The sequence below is a fragment of the Sarcophilus harrisii genome, chromosome 5, assembly GCF_902635505.1.
Source record: "Sarcophilus harrisii chromosome 5, mSarHar1.11, whole genome shotgun sequence".
NCBI classification, from domain to species: Eukaryota; Metazoa; Chordata; class Mammalia; order Dasyuromorphia; family Dasyuridae; genus Sarcophilus; species Sarcophilus harrisii.
Window position 1 is genome coordinate 100,349,384 of NC_045430.1, and position 26,638 is coordinate 100,376,021.

The 26,638-nt window shown below is 34.7% G+C and overlaps 1 protein-coding gene across 4 annotated transcripts in view; it reads left to right on the forward strand.

Annotated features, from left to right (window-relative positions):
• The window catches only part of CNTN1 (contactin 1), a 249,196-nt gene that overhangs the window by 60,667 nt on the left and 161,891 nt on the right, over positions 1-26,638 (forward strand). Inside the window, exon 1 of one of the 4 annotated variants that reach the window (XM_031938162.1) lies at positions 12,659-12,679. The exons of 2 other annotated variants lie outside the window; for them this stretch is intronic. The gene's annotated coding sequence lies outside the window, so the exon portion shown is untranslated. Of the gene's footprint in view, positions 1-12,658; positions 12,680-22,782; positions 22,831-26,638 lie in introns of those variants that run through there. One more of the 4 variants, XM_031938161.1, reaches the window with a different exon arrangement.

The following is a 26,638-nucleotide window of genomic DNA, read 5'->3' on the forward strand; positions in this document are numbered from 1 at the left end:
AGGGATTCTTATAGGGCTTCAGCAATAAGGGACACACAGGCAAGGTGGGGTAGAGCACTAGTGAGCGAGAACTTCCAGGGATGGACCATAAATTCGGTTCTGAGCATAAATAATGATAAGTTGGGAGGACTAGGAGTCAGGATGTTTGAGATATCTTTAGATAAACCATCTGCATTTTATGACTCTTTGGAATGCTAATAGTCAGAGCTCCCAGCCTTAATTACCTCTGTCCTAATGGCCTGGAGGTGGGGTTTGCTACCAGGGGGACCAAAGCAGAATAATTCAGGGAAACCGAGGCAAAAAAATTCAGGAAAACTGAGGCAGAACAATTAAAGGAAACTATGGCATAAGAGTATATGGTATCTCTCTTTCTGATTTTTATCTCCTGGGAAATATATTTAACATTGAATTTTTTTTTTAGCATTATTTAAAATAAGATGATTTGATCAAATCCCCAGTTCTACTGTCTATCTTTCATACCTTTTCCAGTATTGATTGTTGCCATCCTTTATCATCTTTGCTGGGTGTGCCAGATGAGGAGAGAATAGGCTAGAGATGTCTCTTCTTCTTCCCTTCAAGGAACATGACAGTTTACAATTTTGTTACATTATGATTTGTAAAGGATGTGCTTTGTAAAGGATAATATTATTATAGGTTAATGTATATATTTTTGTAAGATAATCTTGTGATGCTGAGAGTTAAATATATTTTTATGCTTTAATTCAGAAAATACTATAAACCTTTCAGTTCTAAATTCTCCAATAGTTGTTTAATTCTATGTTTTCTTTTTTTGCATCTCTTAGTTATAGTTTTCTAGATCTAGGAGAGGACCATTAAAGTTTCCTGAAATTATTATTGCCATTAGTGTTTTTCTCCCATTATTTAACATTCTGAATTTAGGTGCTATGCCATTTGGTGCATACATATTTGATATTGCTATTTATCCATTGTTTATTAATCCATTCAAATATGATATAGTAATTTTTTTGTCTGTATTAATACTGAATTTTAAATTTTTCTTCATTTGATTGCAACTTTTGCTTTCATGGAACCATAATATATATGAAGTGATCCAGTCACATTATTAAATATACAGATAGATTGATAGATGGATAGATAGACAAAGACAAAATTTATAGATGTATATGGAGGGAAAGGTTCCCTGTATGATATGAAGCACACTTGCTAGAATTTCATGTGCCTTGAAGGGAAGAAGAATAGACATCTCTAGTTATTCTCTCCTCATCTTTCCTCAAGGAAGATTTTAAATTCCTGCCAGAAGGGAAAGCAAGTATTTGGGACCATGGTTTACCCTGTTCTTCTTAGAGATGGTATGCCATACTAAAATTATACTTGCCTTCTATTAACTATTGTTAGTCAAGAGGATTTGATTGTTTTCATTCTAATTTCTAATCAATGTTTTTTTGGGGGAAAATGGACTCCAAGATTTAAATCCAAGGTTTGATCCTTTCTCACCAAATAAGAGTTAAACAATGAATAGATGTAGTAAATAGGAAAGAAACTTATTTATTGACATTAGAACAAAATAGAAATCGGAGAAGATAACATATATGGTATATATGTCTGGTATAAATACCAGACAATATAGAGTGAAGAAGCTTTCTCACTGGGAACAAGAAAACTTGGCTCAACCAAATGAGAAAACACTGGATCAACGGGAAATATTCATAGTTTCCAGTGTAGCAAGCTGGGATAGGAACATAATGGAGACTAACAGCTCCTCATGTTTTCCTGGAGTCTTTTCCTCTAACAGCCTGAAGTGGAATTGGCATCTTCCATCTTTCTTTTCAGTTGGAAGCTAGAAGTACCAGATATGACTCAAAAAAGAGTCTTTAGGAAGACAATGTGTGGTATGGCAAATCCAATTTACAAATACTCAGAAATATGTCAAATGAAGAATAGAAATACTTATTCTTAGAATCTTGCAAGAAGCAAAAATCTTCAGACTGGACTCCAACCCAGTCTAGAGAGGTTAATTTCCACAGAAATTGAAATGATAAATAGTTGTGACCACAAGAATAATACTTGGAAGTAACATGAACTTGTCAAATTTTGACCTGAATTTTATGATGGTCAGTTTTGCAACTGCTTATGACTGTTTTCCCTATTTCATTTCCCCAGATAAATTAAATCTCAATCTCCTTTAGTTAATGATTTTATAAGAAACCGTATAAACCCCCCACAAAGAGATTTGTTAAGAGGTAAGTAATCCATTAAACTAGGATAACCAAGGAGGCTTGGTTTACCTCAGGCTTCCTCAACAAATAGAGATAACCCAGTTTACAGATCTCTTAAAATGTCTCCAGTTCATTAACTTCTTAACTTCTTCTAACTTCTTCTAAGAAGTTAAGTAAAGGTCCAGGAGATCAGATATTTCTACTAGAAGAGCAGGTCTTTTGTTCTAATTTTGAGATCCTTAATGATTAACAGACTCTTGAATTGGGTCTGGAATTATTAAGTGAGAGACTTAAGTTTTGGGGTTCTTTTCAAATTACTATTCTTGGGAAGTCCTTAGTTTCCCATTACACTCATGAAGAAGGCTCAAGCTCTTCTGTTCTTACCATCTGATTCCCTCCCCTCACATAGGAAATGGTATTTATCTCCACCAAGAAGGAGAGAAAGTGTGTGAGATGGATGCTAGACCTCCCTTTGCCAAATTAACTAATCAGAGACATCTTCAGGTACAAAGAGAAAGCATTTATTTAGTCCCTGCAGGGAGAGGCCCAAGCACATCTGGGAGACATCCCAGCTCCCAGCATGTGCTCCTCGACCTGATAAGCTGGAAGCAGAAAACCTGGTTAAAAAGGAAAAGACCCAAGCCTTTTCATGGGATAGACTAAAGAGAAGTAACCACCATTGACAAATAGTCACCAATGTTGTCTGCTTCCTGTGGGTCATATCCTGTAATTTCCTGTCACTGACTTGGGGTCTGATCTTTAGAGACTTATAGGACTTGAGATCATGTAACTTCCTGCAACCTGGGGCCCAAGGCCTGATCTTCTGACTCTAAAGACTTCTGGGAATAGGGATCACATGACTTAGGCCTAGTCTCATAGACTTCTTGAGGAAGCTTTACCTGTCTGTCTCATTCAGTCCCATTCAAAAACCATACCAGTAGCTTCGGGATAGAGGCTACAATATATATTTAAAAAACCCTAAATATATATTTAAGTAAATGTATATATGTTTAACTATATCTGTTATTATATATATGTGTACTTATATATTAAATACTTCAAAATACACTTATATGTGTATTTCTTATATATAGTGTATTTGCTAGATTTTATTTTTCAATATTTTCTCTTTTATTCTAGTTGATTTTTCAATCCTTTCACAAAATTGTATTTTTAGTTGTATTATTTATTGATGCTTTCTTTCTTTTGCATGTTTTTCATCTATATGAAATATATCCTACATTAAAAAGAATATAGTAACAACTTACTACTGTATTTCTTTGATTCATTTTGCTTATTCTATTTTGATGCTAATTTATTCCCAAAGTTTTTTCTCTCCTTATCTTCTCCTGCTTGACTTTGTTTTCTTAAGTTCTATGAATACATTTAAATTGTTAATTTATTCCTTTTTATCTATCTCTTAATCTTATATCCCCTTTTGTTTTCCCAACTTTTTGGCTAGTTTACAATCTCTCTTAATTTATTATTCAAAGAGCTTTTCCTCCTTTAATTCTTTTCTTTTCTTTTTTGGGGGCCCTTTTCAAATATATTTTTCTTTTCATTGTCCCTCATTATTTTTCTTCCAGCTTATTCTGAATCTTACGAAAACTGCAGCTCAAAGCTAATATACATAAGATTCTCCTTATTTAGTGTTTAGTTCTCAGTGCCTTCATGAGGGACAGAGTTGGTAGAAGCTTGGGAGAAGAGAAATCTTGGTCTTCTGGTTTCCATTTCTGAGACAGAAAGTATGCAGTTCTAGATTCTGTTCAGGCAGAAATCCTTGGAAAAGGGGCTCTGGGAAGAAGCTGGCACACAGAAGTGACAACACTTATGAATGTAGCTGGAATTACTCTGTATTTAGTGTATAATTCTTCTGTGTATGGCCTGAGCCGAACAGAGCAGGCCAAAAGCAGGAGAGTTAGAAATCAAATAGAAGTTTAATTTCAAAATGAAGAAAAGCTTACAAGCAAGGACATATGTGCCAGGACTCTGCCCCAAGTAGGGGTAAATGCTTCAGTTTGGGGAGATTTCCATACTTATAACAATGTCAACCCAGGGACACTTGATTCATAGCCTGGCTTCACAAAAAAATTATTCTGAAGGTAAGTGTAAAGGATTGTTGTTATTATGCCAATCTCAGGGCACAGTTTGCCTTAGCTCTAGAAAACAGGGTGTCTCTTAATATCTTTTTTTTTTCAACAATAGCTTTGTATTTTTAAAATACATGCAAGGATAGTTTTCAACATTTCCCTTGCAAAATCTTGTGCTCCAAATCCCTCCCCCCCTCCATCCCTCTCTCTTAGATGGCAAGTAATCTCCAATATAGATTAAACATGTGCAATTCTTCTAAGCATATTTCCACATATATCATGCTGTACAAGAAAAATCAGATCATAAAGAAAAAAAAAGTAAGAAAGAAAAAAACAAGAAACAAACAACAACAAAAAAGGTGAAAATACTATGCTGTGATCCACATTTAGTTCCCATAATCCTCTTTCTGGATGCAGATGCCTCTCTTCATCACTAGTCTGAATCACTTCATTGATGAAAAGAGCCAAGTCCATCACAGTTGATCATCACAGTCTTGTTGCTGCTATGTACAATGTTCTCTTGGTTCTACTAACTTTATTTAGCATTAGTTCATGCAAATCTCTCCAGCTTTTCTGAAATTATCTTGCTGATCATTTTTAATAGAACAGTAATATTCATGTATCATTACTTATTCAGCCATTCCCCAACTGATGGACATCCACTTAGTTTCCAGTTCCTTGCCACTACACAAAGGACTACTACAAACATTTTTGCACATGTGGGTGCTTTTTCTTTTTTTATGATCTCTTTGGGACACAGACCTAGTAGAGACACTGCTCGATCAAAGGGATCACAGTTTGATAGCCCTTTGGGCCTAGTTCCAAATTATTCTCCAGAATAGTTGGATCAATTCACAACTCCACCAACAATGTATTAGTGTCCCAATTTTACCACATACCCTCCAACATTATTTATCTTTATCTTTTCCTGTAAAATTAGCCAATCTGAGAGGTGTGTTGATATCTCAGAGTAGTTTTAATTTTCATTTCTCTAATCAATAGTGATTTGGAGCATTTTTTCATATGACTAGCCATTTTTTGTTTTAATTTCTTCATCTGAAAATTGTTCATATCTTTTGACCATTTATCAATTAGAGAATAACTTGTACTCTTATAAATTTGAGTCAGATCTCTATGTATTTAGAAGTGTCTCCTAATATCTTGAGAGAGGTTAGTAGACAACTATTGTATCATAGTGCTGGTCAGTTGAACACTTTTCTTTTTCAAAGTTTATTTTACCATTACTTTCCCAGCATAGACAGCAACAAAGATTAAAATCTATTTTCCTCTCCTATTATTTTATTCGTTTTTATATTTCAGTGATGCTAATTTTAATATTACTTTCTATATTTGAGGGGAAAAGTGTGTTATCCAAGTGTAACCCAAATACATAAAAATGGAAGGGAAAAGGTTGATGATTAAGAAGTTATTATTTTTACCCAGGAAGCTAATGAAAAATTAGCTTATTAACCCAACAAACTATCAAATTAATTGCCTTAATTATGAGCATAACTATAATGATATTGTACTTTGAGTTATAAGAATCTGTAATGTAGTAAGCTGGAGATAGGGACATGATGGAAGTTTCTGGTTCCTCTCACGTAGGCTTCTTCCTAGAAGCTTTCTTTCCCAAGAAGAAAGGTTGGCATGTAGTTTCTCTCTTGAAGCTGGAGCCCTGGAAGTTAAAAGAATCCAGGATCTTTCTTTTCTCCCACTCCCACAATTCTTCCTCACTCCACACATAGGCCCAGGGGAGTCATTCCACCAAAAGAAGAGAGTCCCATAGCAATGAGCTTTAGAATTCAGGTTACATTCTTCTTCTGGGCTGAAACTCTTCATGTTCCCTTGCAGAGATCAGCTGGGGCAACTCTAAAACTTGTAACTATACAGTATAAATCTAAATATCAACTTTTTGAGCAGCAAGAGTGATTTTCCTGGTAGCCCAGGTAACCAACCTTTAGTACCTTTGAAATGGAAATGAAGCAAATACATATGAGCATTACCTGTAATAGACATGGTACTACACAGAGCATTAATTGAGAGGGTATTACAATGACAACATGTCTAACTATATAGAGGACATAACACATGCCATGATTAATTAACAAAGCAAAGCTAGCTAGTAGCAATAATACCACTATCAGTAGGCCTATATATAAAATACAAAAAGCAGTAATGTATACACAAAACAATGAATGAACAAACATTGCTATGACATGAACATAGTACAATACATAATAAAATGAAGATAGTAGCAAATTAAGACATAAGCACACCTAAAAGAATAGTAATTCACAGAAATTATGAATTATTAAACCCAGCTCCAATGATTATTACTTAATTAGTATTAATTGCTACTAATTATTAATTATAATAGTAATATTGCTAATTATCAACTCCTACAATGACATGCACTTGTGATTACTGTTAACTGGAGACTAAGGCCCTTGAGAATGCAATGTCCTGAGCCAATTGATGTCTGCATTCATTATGTATGACCATTAATTCTAATCTCCTGGAACTGATGGCTTACCAGTCTGCCTAAGGAGAGCTAAAATGTGGAAACAGCAGGTTGAACTTCTGAGCAGAACAATTTTGGGATAGGTGACTATATTTTCAACCTATTCTTAAAATAGATAAATACAAAATAATTAAAGCTTAGTCCTATAACACCTTTAGTTCCTCTCCTCAATCCCTTTAATCCTTTTTCATTGTTTACAAAATTCTCTTCCTACATTCTTTTGGATCTCTTCTTCATAATTAAATTCTTCCTCTTTAAATGAACTGAAATTTGGCTTCTTTTTTTTTCTTTTTAAAAATATTTTTATTTTATTTTATTTTTTTTTTAAATTTTAATAGCTTTTTATTTACAAGTTATATGCATGGGTAATTTTACAGCATTGACAATTGCCAAACCTTTAGTTCCAATTTTTCCCCTTCTTCCCCCCACCCCCTCCCCTAGATGGCAGAATGACCAATACATGCTAAATATATTAGAGGATAAATTAAATACAAAATAAGTATACATGTCCAAACCATTATTTTGCTGTACAAAAAGAATCGGACTCCGAAACATTGTACAGTGAGCCTGTGAAGGAAATCAAAAATGCAGGCGGGGCAAAAATATAGGGATTGGGAATTCTATGTAATGGTTCTTAGTCATCTCCCAGAGTTCTTTTGCTGGGTGTAGCTGTTCAGTTCATTACTGCTCCATTGGAACTGATTTGGTTCATCATATAATATTGTTGTTGAAGTATATAATGATCTCTTGGTCCTGCCCATTTCACTCAGCATCTGTTCGTGTAAGTCTCTCCAGGCCTTTCTGAAATCATCCTGTTGGTTGTTTCTTACTGAACAATAATATTCCATATTATTCATATACCATAATTTATTCAGCCATTCTCCAATTGATGGGCATCCACTCAGTTTCCAGTTTCTGGCCACTACAAAGAGGGCTGCCACAAACATTCTTGCACATACAGGTCCCTTTCCTGTCTTTAAGATCTCTTTGGGATATAAGCCCAGTAGTAACACTGCTGGGTCAAAGGGTATGCACAGTTTGATAACTTTTTGAGCATAGTTCCAAATTGCTCTCCAGAATGGTTGGATGTATATACAGTTCCACCAAGAATGTAGTAGTGTCCCTGTTTTCCTACATCCCCTCCAACATTCCGCATTATTTTTCCCTGTCATTCTAGCCAGTCTGAGAGGTGTGTAGTGGTATCTCAGAGTTGTCTTAATTTGCATTTCTCTGATTAATAATGACTTGGAGCATAGTGAAACTTGACTTCTTTTGGGAACATCATTTCTTTAGCTTCTTTCCGTAATGTGATTTATCCTTCATTCCTTCTCTTGTCAAGACTCTTCTCACGACATGTAGGTAATGGAATTATACTCCTAACTCTCTATTCTATTTCTAGACCCCTTATTTTGTTACCATCATCAAATTCTCTCTCCTTTTCTTGTAGCTATTATCTGCTGATCTCCTGGACACTCTTCTACTTTTCTTATGATTTTGGTACTCTCTTAAGATGCTTTCCATTATTTCCCCTTTCATTATTCTTTTTTTTTTTTTTTCTTTTGTGAAAGCTTTTTATAAATTCTTAAGAAGGTGAGAAAACTGGGGAACATGTTGGCAGAAGGAATGTAAGAGGGTTATGTAGATTGGAATTTGGGAAGATGGGGAGAGAATGGGGGATACTCTTGGAAGTTTGTGTAGGTTGGAGAATGGGCGTCTAGGGGAGAAGAAAAGGTAACAGGAATAGATAGTGTACATACAAACACACTTATTTAGACACAAATAGATTTCTAGCCATTTCTAGAGCTGGATGGAGAAGACAGAAGGAAAAAGGAAATAACAAAATAGATTTGCCATTTCATGTGAGATCATCTTTTTTTTTTTTAATTATACTATATTATATAAGTGCTTATTTTGTTCCATAAATTTAAAATAAAATAAATTCAGAAAATAAATTAAATTTAAAAAAGAATCATTAGCTCTACAAATGAACAAAGGGACAGTTTCTTTTTTTTTTTTTTTATCATTATAGCTTTTTATTTACAAGATATATGCATGGATAATTTTTCAGCATTGACAGTTGCAAAACCTTTTGTTCCAATTTTTCCCCTCCTTCCCCCAACTCTCTCCCCAGATGGCAGGTAGACCAATATGCATGTTAAATATGTTAAAGTATATGTTAAATGCAATATATGTATACATGTCCATACAGTTATTTTGCTGCACAAAAAAAATCGGACTTTGAAATAGTGTACAATTAGCCTGTGAAGGAAATCAAAATGCAGGCGGATAAAAATAGAGGGATTAGGAATTCTATGTAGTGATTCCTGAGTTCTTTTGCTGGGTATAGCTAGTTCAATTCATTACTGTTCTATTGGAACTGATTTGTTTCATCTCATTGTTGAAGGTGGCCAGGTCCATCAGAATTGATCATCACATAGTGTTGGTGTTGAAGTATATAATCATCTCCTGGTCCTCTTTTCACTCTTCACTCAGTTCGTGTAAGTCTCTCCAGGCCTTTCTGAAATCATCCTGCTGGTCATTTCTTACAGAACAATAATATTCCATAACATTCATATACCACAATTTATTCAGCCATTCTCCAATTGATGGGCATCCATTCATTTCCAGTCTCTGGCCACTACAAGAGGGCTGCCATGAACATTTTTGCACATATAGGTCCCTGAAAGGGATAGTTTCAAAGAAAGCCTGGAAGAATTGTATGAAACAATACAGAGTGAAATGAGCATAACAGAAATATCTTTTTTTTTTTTTTTTTTATGCTGAAGCAGTTGGGGTTAACTGACTTGTCCAAGGTCACATAGCCAGGAAGTGTTAAGTGTCAGAGGCCTGATTTGAACTTAGGTCTTCCTGACTTCAGGGCTGGTCCTCTGTTCCAGAGTATATATAAGGAATCATACTCACCTCCTGATTGAGAACTGATGGACTCTAGATGAAGAATGAGTTATACATTTTTGAACATGGCCAGTGTGGTCTTTGATATGTATTTTATTTGACTGTATGTTGTTTGTTAAAGGAATTCATTATTTTCTTTTTCTTTTCTTGTGGTGAGGAGGAAGGAGGGAAAGAAAATAAATTTTTGTTAATTAAAAAATGTTTGGAAGTCAATCAGTAAGTATTTATTAAGTACCTATTAAGAGAGAGGTAGAAACAATTAGGATATCAAAGAACTCACATTCTAATGGGGGAAACAAAATGTACAAAATACCATGTGCATAAAATTATATTCAGGGTAAATGGAAGGTAATGCCAGAGGGGAGACACTAACATTTAAGGGGAACAGGAAAGACTTCTCATAAAAAGTGAAGTTTTAGCTTAGAATGAAAGAAGGAAAGAGGGAAGGGATACTAGGGATAGGATTGAGGGTAGCCAATGAATATTCAGAATTTCAGGAGTTAAGAGTATCATGTTCAAGGAAGAGTTAAGAGACCAATATCACTGACAATGTGACAATGATGTCACAGAGAGGGGAGTTAAGTGTGATAAAAACACTCACATTGAAGATTTTTTAACAATTTTTTCTCCTAGTTCTTTGAACTCTTCAGCTCCTATGACCTTCATCTTTACAAAACTTCTCCCAAACTGCTCCATCTCCAGAATCTTAAATTCTGAAATGCTCCTCTTTGGCTACAATTACATGTCTTTCTATTTATCCTTATTCTTTTCTCTTCTCATAAAAATTCGTCCTCTCCATTACTCCCTTTCTTCCCAATTTATCAATCCTGTTCTTGTCTCTTTTCCTTCTCTAAGAAATCTTGGAACCATTAGCTTTTTCAATAATGCCGTCTCTAACATCGTGAATCACTATTTGATCTGTCATTTTTGCAGTGCTATCAATTCACCTCTGTTTTTGAGCTATTTTTGCCATTAAAAAGTTAGAAAAGTTGGTTGGTGAAATAGATAAGGCAAATAAGGCCCAGAAGCAATTGAACATAGTTGTGTTCACCAACAATTAGAATAAGAGTTTGCTATTCAGTATAAATTGCTGAAACAAATGTAAAGCAATCAGATAGAAATTAGATATAGAGCAGCATCTTTTAGCACATTTCGCATTAAATTCTAAATGCAAATGTCACAAAATATAAAAAGCTATCTAATAAATAGAAAAGGGAAGGAAATATTTTCACAACTATGGCTAAGGAAAATTTTAAACCAACCATATATTACTATTAATAGAAGGTAAAATAAACAATCTAAGTTCCCTAAAATTGAAGTTTTTTTTTCCCACAAGCAAAATAAATGTATTTAGAATTATAAGAGAAATAGTTAATTGGGACAGATCTTTGCAGCAAATTTCTCTGACTCATGTGCAAGGTACATCAGAAACTGATACAAATGATAACAGGAGTCATTCTCTAATAGTTAAGTGGTTGAGAAATCCATCAATCCTATATATAAGAAGATCCAAATTAGTACTATTAAGAGATAATGAAATTAAAACATCTCTTCCACCACATATCCATCAAATTGGCAAAGATGACAAAAGAAGTGGCAATTGTTGAAGTGTCAAGGGAGGATAGGTACACTGCTGCTGAACTTGGTTGGCATTGTTTTGAATTGGGCCAGTCATTCTGGAAAGTAGTTTGAAATAATACCCTAATGTCACTAAACTGTTCTTCTTGTTGAGTTATTTCAGAAACTGTATGTTGTTTTCAGAAATCCTTTAACCTAGTGAAACAATCAATAATAATACAGTCAAAAACAAAGGAAAAGGACACATATTGACAGAAATTACAGTACTTATTTATATGTGTATGGCAAAAAACTGAAGACAAAAAGTAAATGTCCATCAATTGGAGAATAACTGAACAAATTGTAGTAAATGAATGTAATGAAATTGTGCCATATGAAATAACAACTAGGTTAAATTCAGGGATACCTGATTAAATGCACTATAAATGAGAAGAACAAGGAGAATAATTCACATAATGGCCACAATAATAATAAGAAGAAAGTAACTTTAAAAGACTAAAATCAATCAATTAGATGATCAATACTGACTTTCACAAGGACTGATTTTGAAGTATGCAACTTAATTCTTCTCAGGTGAAAGATTCTAGGTATAGAATAAGACTACATTTTCCAAGATGGTCAGTGTGTTGATTGTTTTGTTTGAAGAGAAGGACATTTGCTGAGTAGTGAAAAGTTAATTATTGGTTAGTTATACAGATGGAAAAAAAAAACAAAGAGGAAGAAAAAGAAAGGAACAAGTATCAAAAAACCCCATACCAGTACATAAAAGAAAATGAAAGGAATTGTAGAAGGGGACTTAAGTAAATGGCAATTATGTTGTTATTTTATTTAAATCAATATATACCTTGAAATTATCAAGAACAGAAAGAAACTCTTAATTTAATATAGTCTTTTTGTTGTTGTTTACTAAAATGTTCATGTTTGCTTATGTATGTTTATGTTTATGTATATTATTTATAATGATAAATAGCTTTGAATTTTAGGAAAAATACTAAGAAAAAGTAGAGTAAATAGAATGCTGAGCATACCTATCTGTTCTTGTCTAGAAATCTGATGTAATATAAAATTCTTTGCTTCCTTTGTGATAGTTTAAAAAATGGAAATTTATTTTTTCTCAGATTAATTTGAAGAACATCACCATAAACAAATTGTTAATACCAGAGTGATTCTGGGAAATCTGATGTCTTGTATATTTTTTTTTTTTTCTACAAGAAAACCAGAGTTTTCTAGTGGAAACTCTGTAAGTTCTTCTTTAGCTAAAACATTTAAGGCAGATTCTATAAACAACTGAACAAAATGGTTTTCCTATAAATAATTCTCTTTGACAGCTCTACAATAAAGAACAAAGACGATACTATGCTCATCATAATTATTTATTGGTAAGTAATGAGAATCTGAAGCTATTGCTTTGTTTTCATGTTCATTAGTCCATGCCCCAGTATGATTGAGTTTGTCCTATATTTACTGCTTCAGAGTGGTGTCATAGATATAACATTCATTGTGAAAAGTCCTTGTGGATTTACATAACATCAAAAATGATTGCAAACGTTTTTGTTTTTTTTTAAAGGCTTCTCAAAATGGTGACATATTAGTTTTAGCTTCTTGTTAGTTTCGTTATCATTTTTCATTACCACTGTGATTTGGAAACATTGAACACTGAATAATAAATAAAATATGTCATAAATGATGCTCGGCTTCATGTATTCTTTTTAAATGTAATTTTTTCTTGTTTTTGTTTTTAAATTTAATTTTTTTATTCTGAACTTGTTCAGTCATTTTTAGTCATGTCCAATTCTTTGTGACCCTTTTGGGGGTTTTCTTGGTAAAGATAGTGGATAGTTAGCCATTTCTTTTTCCAGATCATTTTACAGATGAGGGAACTAAGGCAAACAGGAATAAGTGACTTGCCCAGGCTCACACAACTAAGTGTCTAAGGTCATATTTGAAATGAAATCATATTTGACTACAGATCCAGTGGTGACAAAGTGGAACAAAAAAGGTCATTGTATATGAAAATGCAAATCCCTATTTATTTTCAGCTTATTTTCCTTTTAAGTTCAGTATGTAACTTTCAGAACTGTTCTGTTTGTTTAGGTTTTCTCCCTCCCTTCTTTCCTTTTTTTAATTCCTTCTTTCCTTTTTTCCTTCCTTCCTTTTTTTCTTTCCTTCTATTATCCTTTCCTTCCCATACACTCATAACAAAAATACATAGGCAAAGGAAATCCCTACATTGATTATTCTATGTAGTTTTGTAAACAATATCTAATTTAATGGTGAGAAGTTGGATGATATATATTTTCTAAATGACATAAATATCAATCAAACAACAAGCATTTATTTTGTGTCTACTATGTTCCAAGTACTGTACTAAGTTCTGGGTCAGTTTCTCCTCTCAAGGAGCTTAAGTCTAATTCTATCACATTGATTGGTGTGACAGAATTTAGTATTATAGCACAAATACTTTCTTCAGTTTTTTGCTGTTTTCATTGGTTTTTAACTTCCACCTTGTTTGTAAAGATTGTAAAGCTTTGATTAAATCGGATTTTCTCATTCTTTTGGTGTTATAGAATATTTCTGATTACTTTTAGTGATATTGTGAAATTCTAAACAGAAAAAATGAATACTATTTTAAAAATTTTAATGGGGAGGAGGTGAATCATCCAAGTTAACCAACCATGGTACTTAAGATTTTGTAAAGGTCAGAAATTATTGTGAAAAGCATATAAAGTTCTGATTTATGGCAATTATTTATGCTGTGCTGTAGATTTTGTGCTATTTTTCCCCTTGTATATGAACTTGTTTTATTCCAACACTTTACTTAAATAAAAATTCACATATACACATGACATTAAAATTTAAAACAGTTTATATACAGCAATACTGTAATACCTGGGCTAGCTCTCTGGAGGATCTTGGGACCAACTCGAGTCCTTGGTCTTAGTGGAGGAGTGATGAAGGCAGAAGAGCCAGCACGAGGCTGGTAAAAAATGGAGTGTCTGTGGCTCAGAGACTCTTCTGTGTTTGTGGCTGAGAGAGTTTTCTGTGTCTGTGTCTGAGAGACTTCTTCTGTGTCTGTGTCTGAGAGAGTTTTCTGTGTCTGTGTCTGAGTGACTCTTCTGTGTCTGTGTCTGAGTGACCCTTCTGTGTCTGTGTCTGAGTGACCCTTCTGTGTCTGTGTCTGAGTGACCCTTCTGTGTCTGTGTCTGAGTGACCCTTCTGTGTCTGTGGCTGAGAGACCCTTCTGTGTCTATGTCTGAGAGACCCTTCTGTGTCTGTGTCTGAGAGACCCTTCTGTGTCTGTGTCTGAGAGACCCTTCTGTGTCTGTGTCTGAGAGACCCTTCTGTGTCTGTGGCTGAGAGACCCTTCTGTGTCTGTGTCTGAGAGACCCTTCTGTGTCTGTGTCTGAGAGACTCTTCTGTGTCTGTGTCTGAGAGATTCTTCTGTGTCTGTGTCTGAGACAGTTTTCTGTGTCTGTGTCTGAGTGACCCTTCTGTGTCTGTGTCTGAGAGACCCTTCTGTGTCTGTGTCTGAGAGACTCTTCTGTGTCTGTGTCTGAGAGATTCTTCTGTGTCTGTGTCTGAGACAGTTTCTGTGTCTGTGTCTGAGTGACCCTTCTGTGTCTGTGTCTGAGAGACCCTTCTGTGTCTGTGTCTGAGAGACTCTTCTGTGTCTGTGTCTGAGAGATTCTTCTGTGTCTGTGTCTGAGACAGTCTTCTGTGTCTGTGTCTGAGACAGTTTTCTGTGTCTGTGTCTGAGAGACCCTTCTGTGTCTGTGTCTGAGTGACCCTTCTGTGTCTGTGTCTGAGTGACCCTTCTGTGTCTGTGTCTGAGTGACCCTTCTGTGTCTGTGGCTGAGAGACCCTTCTGTGTCTGTGTCTGAGAGACCCTTCTGTGTCTGTGTCTGAGAGACCCTTCTGTGTCTGTGTCTGAGAGACCCTTCTGTGTCTGTGTCTGAGAGACCCTTCTGTGTCTGTGTCTGAGTGACCCTTCTGTGTCTGTGTCTGAGAGATTCTTCTGTCTCTGTGTCTGAGAGACCCTTCTGTGTCTGTGTCTGAGTGACCCTTCTGTGTCTGTGTCTGAGAGACCCTTCTGTGTCTGTGTCTGAGACAGTTTTCTGTGTCTGTGTCTGAGAGACCCTTCTGTGTCTGTGTCTGAGAGACCCTTCTGTGTCTGTGTCTGAGAGACTCTTCTGTGTCTGTGTCTGAGAGATTCTTCTGTGTCTGTGTCTGAGACAGTTTTCTGTGTCTGTGTCTGAGAGACTCTTCTGTGTCTGTGTCTGAGTGACCCTTCTGTGTCTGTGTCTGAGTGACCCTTCTGTGTCTGTGTCTGAGTGACCCTTCTGTGTCTGTGGCTGAGAGACCCTTCTGTGTCTGTGTCTGAGAGACCCTTCTGTGTCTGTGGCTGAGAGACCCTTCTGTGTCTGTGTCTGAGACAGTTTTCTGTGTCTGTGTCTGAGAGACCCTTCTGTGTCTGTGTCTGAGAGACCCTCTGTGTCTGTGGCTGAGAGACCCTTCTGTGTCTGTGGCTGAGAGAGTCCTCCGTGTCTGTGGCTGAAAGACTTGTTCCCAGTCCTCCCAGCCCTTAAATATATCATTATGATTACATCACTACAGCAACTGAGCATGTGCAACCATTACTTCACCATATCACATTAAGTATATGTTTAGAGAACCATTATCTCACACTGAGTAGGTGCTTAACTATAAGCTCCCTGATGTCCTTGATTCAAGTATGTCTTTTCAGAGTTTCAGCCCTCTACACAATATCATGAGGTAAATAGTGTTTGATTGAAGAAAAAACTGAGGCTTAGAGACATCAAGTCCTTTGATTGGAGTCATACAACTAATGTCAAATATAAGATTCAAAACTAGGACTCCTGACTACAAATTCTTTGCCACATCCACTGCATCGTGTCATTCCCTGTAATGTTCTCCTGTTGGCTTTTCTTGGGATCTTTGTGAGCAGTCTTCATTTCAGTTCAGTAATCAGTAAAGGTCCCATCCTACCTTTCCAAATTTATTATATATTATTCTGTTCTTCTCACTTTATGATCCAGTCAAAGTGTTATTTTCCATGCAATACTCAGTCTCTCGTTTCCATGACTTTGTGCTAGTAATTCGTTCTTATTTCCAACTTTTAGAATCTTGGACTTTTAAAAAATTGTTCTAGTACCACTTTCTGTATGAGACCCAATTTGGTTGCTCTCCCTTGTTAATGTCCTTTCTTGAAAGATTATCTTTTATCTTTGTTGCATGTGTTTTTTATATGTTTATATGTACTTCCCCTTTCCCCCCCAATATATTGTAAGTCTCTTGAAGTAAGACATTTTAATTTTATCTTTGTATATAAAAATGCCTGGCACTTAATAGGCACTTAATAAATGCTTACTACTTAACTAATATAATATTTATTTATCCCTAATACAATATTTATACAATTATTTTTCCAGTATATGTGGTCAAACTGCTGAGCCATCCAAATTGTTTTACCCAAGTCTTCCATAATACTAACACCAGACATTTATAAGAGATAATTGAATTAGTAGTTTCAAACTCTAGAAAATATGTGAAAGCAGGCCAAAATTAGGATTGAATTTGCAAATAATTTCCTTATAATCATGCTCTAATATAAAGTAAGTGCTTTTTATGTGTAGTTAATAGAAATGAGTACTGCTAAAAAGTAGTTTTCCTACAAAACATGGCTTTATGACAAATCATATTTTGTATTTATATAATCTTGCCATGTGAATAGATCAGGTTAATTAATTTCTTTGCTTTGCTTCTCTTTTTTTAAAAAAATCTCAATGGGATACAGACCTAGCAGTCGTCTTGGTGAAACAAAGGATATGTCTTTGGGCATAGTTCAAAATTGCTCTTCAGAATGTTCAAATCAGGTCACAATTCCACCAACCATGCATTACTATCCCAGTTTCCTCACATCCTCTCCAATGTTTTCATTTTCTGTTTTTGTCATATTAGCTAATATGATAGGTGTGGTGTTCTCCTCTTTTCTATAATATGATGGTTCTCTCTGGGAGCAGGTTTCTTGGGGGGCTTCTGGAGGCAGCCTTAGTTTCAGTTCCATGTAATAATCACCTCAAATGCAGCCAGGGATTAAAGTACAGTTCTTTATTGTCTCTTCCAAAATAGACCAGTTAGCTTTCTTTGGTTCCAAGAATTCTTGTTGCTAGTCTTTTGCCTCTGCTTTTGCCTCTGCCTCTGCCTCTGCCAGCGCCAGCTTCAGCCTCTCCTCTTCCGAATCCCCAGTTCTGCCTGACTGAAGTCTTTAGCTTCTCAATCTCCTCAACTGACTGACTTCTGGCTTTCAATCTCTTCAACTGAACTCCTGACTGAGCTCAGCTCCTTTTATGTTCTTTTAGAGGTGTAAACTCAAAGGTTGACTCCTCCTCCAAGAGTGGGATTGTGGGAATCTCATACTGAATGCTGAAATCTCCCAAACTTGTGAACTAATGTGTGAGCTAATGTGTGAACTCTCAAAGGTGTAAACAGCTTCTATCAATTCTAGTGACTTAATACCTTGTAAGGATTCTAACAGAAAGGTAGTACCTCAGAGCTGTTTTAATTTGTATTTCTCCAATCAGGAGTGATTTAAAGCATTTTTTTATATGACTAATGATAGCTTTGATTTCTTCATCTGAAAATTGCCTGTTCATACATAGCCTTTGACTTTTTATAAATTGGGGAATGATTTTTATATATAATTCTTTATAACAAATTATTAATTCAATAATATGCACTTTCCCTATAACTGTAAACATGAAAAAAACCCATAAAGCTGGACCAGACTGTTGCAGTGATACAGGGCTTCTGCTTCTGGGCCAGGCAGTTCAATTGACTCCTGAGGTTTTATTAGGTTATGGCATTTCTGATGGACAATTAGTCTCTGTAATATCACTCTTTTATGAGAAGGTACAATTTTTCACCACTTTTAGCTCTTGGCTCTGTTGGGTTATACAGTACTCTATTGAAAATATTATGGCATCCTTTTCAATTCCTTATGAACTATGTTTTCAGCTAGATTTACGCAATCTTCTTATTGATTATCATACAGCCTTATCTCTGAGGTTTGTCACTTCCAAGCCTAAGGAGTAGATAGAAATCTAATTTTCTAATTTCAACAATTATTACAGTTTTAGAGAAAGGGGTTTCAGTCAGAAAATCCCAAATACTTCCTACATTTCTTTGGGGTCTTATGCAGATGAATATTTTCGGACAACTTTGTTAGCCTTTTCATGTGTAGTTGAGCCACAGAAGGGAAGTCTTCTTTTTGCACATAAATATCCCTTCCTTTTTACTAGGATAAAGATAACCATGATCTTTATTGAAATCTTACCTACGAAGTCTCATTATAACAAGTAATCAGGTTAAACTGCAGAAAGTGACACTTTCTTCTATCAGCTTTGATTGAGAATATCACTCAGGTTGATCTGCTCCCTGGATTTTTGGGAATAATCTGTCAATAGATTGCCTGGAATTTGGAACCATTTCCTTCTCTACTTTATTTTATAGATGAGGAAACTGAGACAAACAGGGTGAAGCAACTTGACCAGTATCACACAGCTTGTGAATGTCTGAAAAGGAAATAAAGAAACCTTTGAAGTACGGTTCAAAGACTTTTTAACAATATGCTTCAAATTGTAGTTGCTTGCAATATTTGATAATCTTTGGTTATTAGTTATATTATTCCTTTTTTACTTTAATTATATACATCATTCAGTTTTAATTTAAATCCTTTACAATCTTATTGGTGACATCTTATAATCTTTGGTTTAGCTTGGCAAGTAACTCAGAAGGTAGTACTTTCAAGATGTATTGAATTGCCAAAAGTGTCATATTATTAACCAAAATTATGTTTTAGGTATAACTGATAGTAATTTTCAGGTTTTAGAAACTAAAGCTTCTTTAATGCTTGTCCTTCCCTAGTTCCAAATTTTAACAAATGATATGTATTACTATTACTGAGAAACAAAGATTGACATTTCCCCCAAACTTAAGAGCGCAAGCATAGTACTTATCCTGAAATGAAGGAAAGAATTCTAATAAGCATTGAATTGGATTCCTTTTTCCCCCTTTTGCAGCTGCCTTCTAACCTAATTCACATTGTTTATTCATGGGATGAAAGAAATGTTTTTAAGCATTCCCAACAGATTCAAGCAATTTATATAATTTTTTTTAAAAAGCCACAGTAGCTTGAAGCAAGTTGCTAGGAAACTTGCAGTTTGAAGATAACTCCCCTACTGAGCTTGTTTTCAGCTGGGTAATAAAAATGTGTGATGGTAGCATGACCTAATTTTCAAACTAGAAAAGTAATCTGTTACCTTGGCATGTGTGCAATAGGAATTGGTTTATAGGTCTAATTTAATTTCTGAAATTGAAATTATTTTAATGCTCTATTAAAAGTGCCATATATTCTCAAGCTTTTATTATCTGAAAGGAATGACAGACCAAATAACATTACAATGTTTACTAGTTTGATAAAATGGAAACTTTTAAAAAAGAGAAAAAGAAGTACAATCATTAAAAATAAGATTGTCAAATGTTCTCAAACTCAAATGGAGGAATTCATAGATAATTTTTTCTTATAGATAGAATCTTAAAAGTAAAACAAAAATTTTCTTTTTTTTTTAAGTTTTCAATAATATTTTATTTTCCCCCAAAACATATAAAGATAATTTTACCACATTCATTTTTGTAAATCTTTTGTTCCAAAATTTTCTTTCTCTCTCCTCCCCAAGAGAGCAAGTAATCTGATGTAAATTAAATATGTGCAATTCTTTTAAACAAATTTCCATATTTGTCATATGACAGAAGAATCAGAACAAAAGGGAAAAAAAAAACCATGAGGAAAAAACCCTCCCAAAATCAAAAAAGGGTGAAAAAACTATTCTTCAATCCACATTCAGTCTCCATAGTTCTCTCTTTGGATAGAGATGGCATTTCCCATCCCAAGTCTATTGGGATTGCCTTGAATCACCACATTGTTGAAAAGAGCCAAGTCCGTCACAGTTGATCATCATATAATCTTGTTACTGTGTACAATATTCTCCTGATTCTCTTTGTTTCACTCAGCATTAGTTCACTTAAGTATTTCCAGGCTTTTTGGAAATCAGCCCACTGATTTCTAATTTCTTATAGAACAATAATATTTCATTACATTCATATACCATAACTTTTTCAGCCAATTCCCAACTGATGGAGATCCATTCAATTTCCATAAATTTCAGAATTTTCAAAGCATTTAATAACATATAGCAAAACTAAAAATAATATATCTTTACTGATACTAAAATGATTTTTAAAAATTACAATCTTTCAAATGTTAAGAGAAATATTTAAAAGATTTGATTCCATCTTTGTATTTTATTTAACTGTTTTTATTTCTAAGTGAAATTGGTCAGTTGGGATTTTTTTTTCTTCTCAGTTTTTGGTTATTTTCTGGAGAATCTAAAATTCAAAGTTCAATTGGGTAAGTAAAGCATTCTTATTCTTTGGGAGTAGGAATATTGTATTCTCCTTCCCTCATCTGTCTTCCCTCCCCCAAAGCCCTACTTATAACCTAGTCCCCACAAACATTGTTCAGGGGCAGCAATCTTAGTGGGGAAGGTAACCACCATCCTTTAATACCTCTAATACCACTGCTGACCAACTACTACCAAAGAAGAAAGAAACCAACCTAATGGTAGCAGTAAGGTATCCTGAGGTAAACATGCAAGGCTACTACACATGCTAGGTAGGTGAAACCTCTGCTGCTTCCTTGATCACCATCACCTCTCAGACCCAAATGAAGAAAGTCCCAGTACCCTGTTCCCGGATGCTCCAATATTAGCAGCTTCTTCAAGACTATGAACCTTGCTTCTAACCTGACTAGCTACCATCCATAGTTTATGGACTAAGTTTTGTATATAAAGGGACAAGTAATCAACACCAACAGTTGACTGATTACTGATTATGGACAAGTAAACCCAAGAAATGCCATCCCTGTAGAACATTAAGAGTTGCAGTGCTACAGTAGCCCTGCTTCCAATTCAGTCCCCACAGTCATCATCTAGGAAAACAACCTTTATTGAGATGCAACCTGGTAACATCCTGCTGCAATCTATTCTTTCTTAGAGCCACAACTTCTAAAGACCTAAAAAAGAAAATTCTTATCCTAACATCTTTGAAATGTTAAATACTTCATCATTAGAAATAGATGTAGTATTTTTAATGGAAATTATACTGCAAAAAATTCATTACCTTCTGCCTTGCCACTATAAATAAGCCTTATCTATATTGTAGCTGAAATCATGTGTTCGTCAGTCTCTCTTAAAGTAGGAACTTTCTTACTTTTTTTTTTTGTATCCATAGCACTTTCTATATAATTACCATTTAATAATACTTTTTTTTGATTTATTTGTTAATTCAAAAATTCTCATTTTTTTTTCTTTATATGTGTTAATTGCTAAAATAGAAGACTGGAAAAAGAAAAGAGATTTTGTAAAAGTGAATCAACAATTTAATTAAATAGAACTGGAGTATCCATAGGAGGGATTTTGTGGGGTTTGTTAAAAGGATTGTAAAAAAGGATCTATAGACAGATAGAAATTGGAAGACATTTGTTTACCTTATTTGAGCATATCAAGAGGCAAGTGGATAGCCATTTCTCTTCAAATAAAACAATTCTTGGGAATATGGACCAAAGACAAAGGAAATAGTCTTTATTTACTATAGAAAAAAGTGAAAAGATAATAATAATATACAAAAAGAACGTTCTGCAAGGGAAAGGAACAAAAATTTATTATTCCTTAACAACCACTCCTCCAGCTTACAGGTTCATGCGTTAATATGTGAAGGGCCAATGGACTGTGCAGACTTTCATTAAAAACCACTTGAAAGTAATTCCATCTAAGATCATTCTAATGCAAAAATTTTAAAAACACTTAAAATGCTTTTAAAAATTTACAACAGCCTGCTGTGCTAAGAAAATAACTCCTGGGACAGCTAGATGGCGCAGTGAATAGAGTACCAGACCTGAAGTCAGGAGGACCTGTGTTCAAATGTGGCCTCAGACACTTAACATTTCCTAGCTGTGTGTCCCTGGGCAAGTCACTTAACCCCAGCTTGCCTCAAAAACAAAACAAAACAAACAAAAAACCCCCCAAAACTCCTTCACTAAAAACATCTCTTGGTAATAGAAATATTATCTATTCCATTAATAGATTTATCTTCAAGGCAAATAATTGAAAAATATCAGTGAGAAGAGGTCTCTCAACTGTAATTATAATTATTCTTTTTTTTAGTCCTATTATTGCAAAAAAGGAATAGAGCACAAAGACAGTTGATTAAATAGATAATAAAGATCATCTTTATATTATTGTTCTTTTGGATCCTCAGTAAACTATGATGCTATTAATCTTGACTTAATGCCCTTACAGGGGTTGAGTTTGTTCAAAGAAGAATATATAATCTTTTCTTTCCATAGACTATGAGTATAATCCTGCAACATTCACAGACTGGTGGCTTGTGTTACGTGAGTAATATAAAGACAATTGCTTCTTCTAACAATAGCCCTTCTACTTTCTAATCATACATCTAATTCCTCTATTATTCGGTGCAAATATGAGATCACTGGAAATAGTGTTAAGATATCATGAAGTAAAAAATGGTGATTATGTTCAACTTATTTTATTTCCTTCTAAACCTAACAGTATAATTTCTCAATGAAACACTGATATGTGTTTAATTAGGGACTTAAAGACAGCAAATAGGCAAATATATAATAATACATTTGTAATTCTTATATCTGAACATCTTTTCATCAGGTGCTCAAGTACTGATGCTATTTGTTTAGACATGTTGGAGGTTCTCCTAAATCTTTTTTACTATTACAGTTTTAGTTAGGATAATAATAAGCATCTTATGTGACCATGCTAAATATAAAAATGAAATTATTTTTATCTGACCATGAGTTATAACTTTTCATTACAGGAAATAACATGAAAATTTACACATTACATTTCACTATGATATTAGTGGGGCACTGAAAGTGAATGTCATATTATTTCCCTATATAGCATTGGAAAAATGAAATGATAAGTTAAATTAGTCAGCATTTATTTATTTATTTATTTTTTCTATTTTATTTTATTTTATTTTTTTTTAATTTAATAGCCTTTTATTTACAGGATATATGCATGGGTAACTTTACAGCATTAACAATTGCCAAACCTCTTGTTCCAATTTTTCACCTCTTACCCCCCACCCCCTCCCCTAGATGGCAGGATGACCAGTAGATGTTAAATATATTAAAATATAAATTAGATACACAATAAGTATACATGACCAAAACGTTATTTTGCTGTACAAAAAGAATCAGACTCTGAAATATTGTACAATTAGCTTGTGAAGGAAATCAAAAATGCAGGTGTGCATAAATATAGGGATTGGGAATTCAATGTAATGGTTTTTAGTCATCTCCCAGAGTTCTTTTTCTGGGCATAGCTGGTTCAGTTCATTACTGCTCCATTAGAAATGATTTGGTTGATCTCGAGCAAGCATTTATTAAGTGCTTACTTTGACCAGGCATTTTGCTAAGCATGAGAATACAAAGAAAGGCAAAGTCTCTGTCTTCAAGGACATATATTCAGAGGGGAAGACAATATATAAGTAAATGGATAGATGGAAGAGAAGCAGCCACTAGAGTAGAAAAGGAGTAGAGGGGAAAGAATAGGAAAGGTGTTCTGCAAAGACTGGGATTTTAACTGAATCTTGAAGGAAATCAGTGAAGCTATTATAGGTTAAGGTGCAGAACACTCCAAGCATGGAGAATAAAGTTATTCAAATAATTTTCTATCCCCTTTTGGATTATTAGAAATGAAAACTTCATATCCAAATTCTTGAAGTAAGTAATTCTATTACATTTCTTACAAGAAGCAAGAGCCCTTTGAGGGGACATAAACACAATTTGCAGAAGTCAAACCGAAGTTATATTCCATAATCTTGTCCTGCCTTCTCATCCCCTACTCAGAATTTCCATCGGAGGAAAACCCTTCCAAAACCTAATATTTCAGGATACTTTTATTAATACATTCCTATTGATAAGTTTTTGTGGCTCCCCCTTTCTTTTGTTTTTGGAGGAGTGTCTTAATATCTGTTTCTCCTCTCTACTATTGCCTGTCCTTGAGGATTAAAAGATATGCCAGTAGTGTGTAAAATCTTATACTGTGCACAAAAGTGTGCAAAATGTTTAGAAGTATATGCAGGTCCATTATCTCTTTTTATTGCTTGTGGCACACCCATAATTGCAAATGCTTGAATAAAGAACTCAGCGACCATTCAGGCTGTCTCTTTTGCTGAATCCTGAAAAGGTGTTTACCACAACATGGATAAACAACAGGCGATCAAAAGATTTATAATGGGTCACATCCATTTGCCAAATTTCATTGGGTCAAACCATAAGGGTTCTTCCCTGGAGGCAGTGTAGGAGCGTGGAAAGGAAGGCAAGCTGTGCAGGCTTTTACTATGCTCTTAGCTTCCTCTCTTGTTATTCCAAATTGTAAACATAAAGCTTGAGCAGCCTGATGATATTTAGAATGAGATTCCTGGGCTTCTTGAAATAAAGGAGTATTGACCGGCATAGTCCTTTGAATTACCATCAAAAATAGGACCTGGAAGTCCATTATGAGAGTGGACATGCAAAATATAAATCTTACCTGGATACTTTCTCACTTGCTCTTGAAGTTTCTTAAAGAGCTGATATATATTAGAGGCTACAAATTTTATTTGGGCTGTGGCAATTCTTTGTACCATACCTACTGAATAGACTGAATCAGATATTATATTTATATCTCCTGTATAATAAGTAAGAGCTAGAATGATTGCATACAATTCATTCTGCTGAGTGGACTGAAAAGGAGTTCTGACTACTCTCTTTATAGTTAAGTCATGAGAGTATACAGCACAAATATTATGTTTGGATGCATCTGCAAAGATAGTTGGTCCTTTAAGACTTTAGAACTAAGAACTTTAGAAACTTTTTCTTCAAGAATCTATTGCCAATGATGTAATAGTCTGGTTATCTTTAATGGAGACCCGTGTGTAAAATTTGGAGCCATGGCTAATAAAATTTGCCACTCTGGGATGGTCTCACAGCACACATTAATTTGTGTATTAGTATAAAAGGTGTATAACTTGTCAGGTCTTGTCCCAGATAATTGTACTGCTCGCTTAATGGCCTTTAATAAAATTCTAGCCACAAGCACTGGGTAGGGAAGTAAGTCTTTGTTCTGGTTGTGCCGGGAGGTTCACCCACTCTATCACACTGTCTCCTTGATGAAGGACTGCCGTGGGTGCTTCTTGTGTAGCAAAAACTGATATTTCTAAGGGTTTTTGAGTGACTCTTTCAATCACATTGGATAAAGCCAATTCAACTTTTCTCAAAGCCTCTTGAGCTTCTTTTGTAAGTTGGCATGATGAGTTTAAAGCACTGTCTCCCCTTAAAATATCATATAACGGTTGCAATTGATAGGTAGTTAAGTCTAACACTGGTCGCATCCATTGGATATCTCCTATCAATTTCTGAAAATTATTTAAGGTGTTTAGCATTTCTGTTCTTAAGGACAGTTTTTGTATTGTAAGCACCTTAGTGTATACTTCAATGCTAAATATTGAAAAGGAGAATGTCTTTGATTTTTTTTCTGGAGCTATGTACAATTTGTAGTTCCTTAGTGTTTCTATGGTCTTTTGTAGACATGCTTCTAACATTTGTTGCTTAGGTGCACATCCCAATATATCATCCATATAATGTAACAATATTAATTTTGGAAATGCTTTTCTTAGTGGAGTAAGAGCAGCAGCAACATACATTTGACACATAGTAGGGCTGTTTTTCATTCCCTGTGGCAAAACTGTCCATTCATATCTTTTATAAGGGGCACTGAAAAGGCAAATCTTTTTGTATCCTCCTTATCCAGAGGGATGGAGTAGAAACAATCCTTAATGTCTATAACCGAAAGAGGCCATTCTCTAGGCAATTGAGTAGAAGATGGAAGTCCAGGCTGAAGAGTTCCCATAGTTTCCATCTCTTCATTTACCTTTCTTAAATCAGTGAACATCCTCCATTTTCCAGATTTCTTTTTTACAACAAATACTGGGGAATTCCAAGGACAAGAAGGTTGTAAGTGACCTTGGTCAAGTTGTTTCTGTATTATATTTAATAAGGTCTGAATTTTATCACTATCTAAGGGCCACTGTTCTATCCACACTGGTGTATCAGTTTTCCCTTGGATAGGAACAGGTGAAAGTGTTGGCAGGTCTTCAATAGCAGCCCTGCCTAAAAA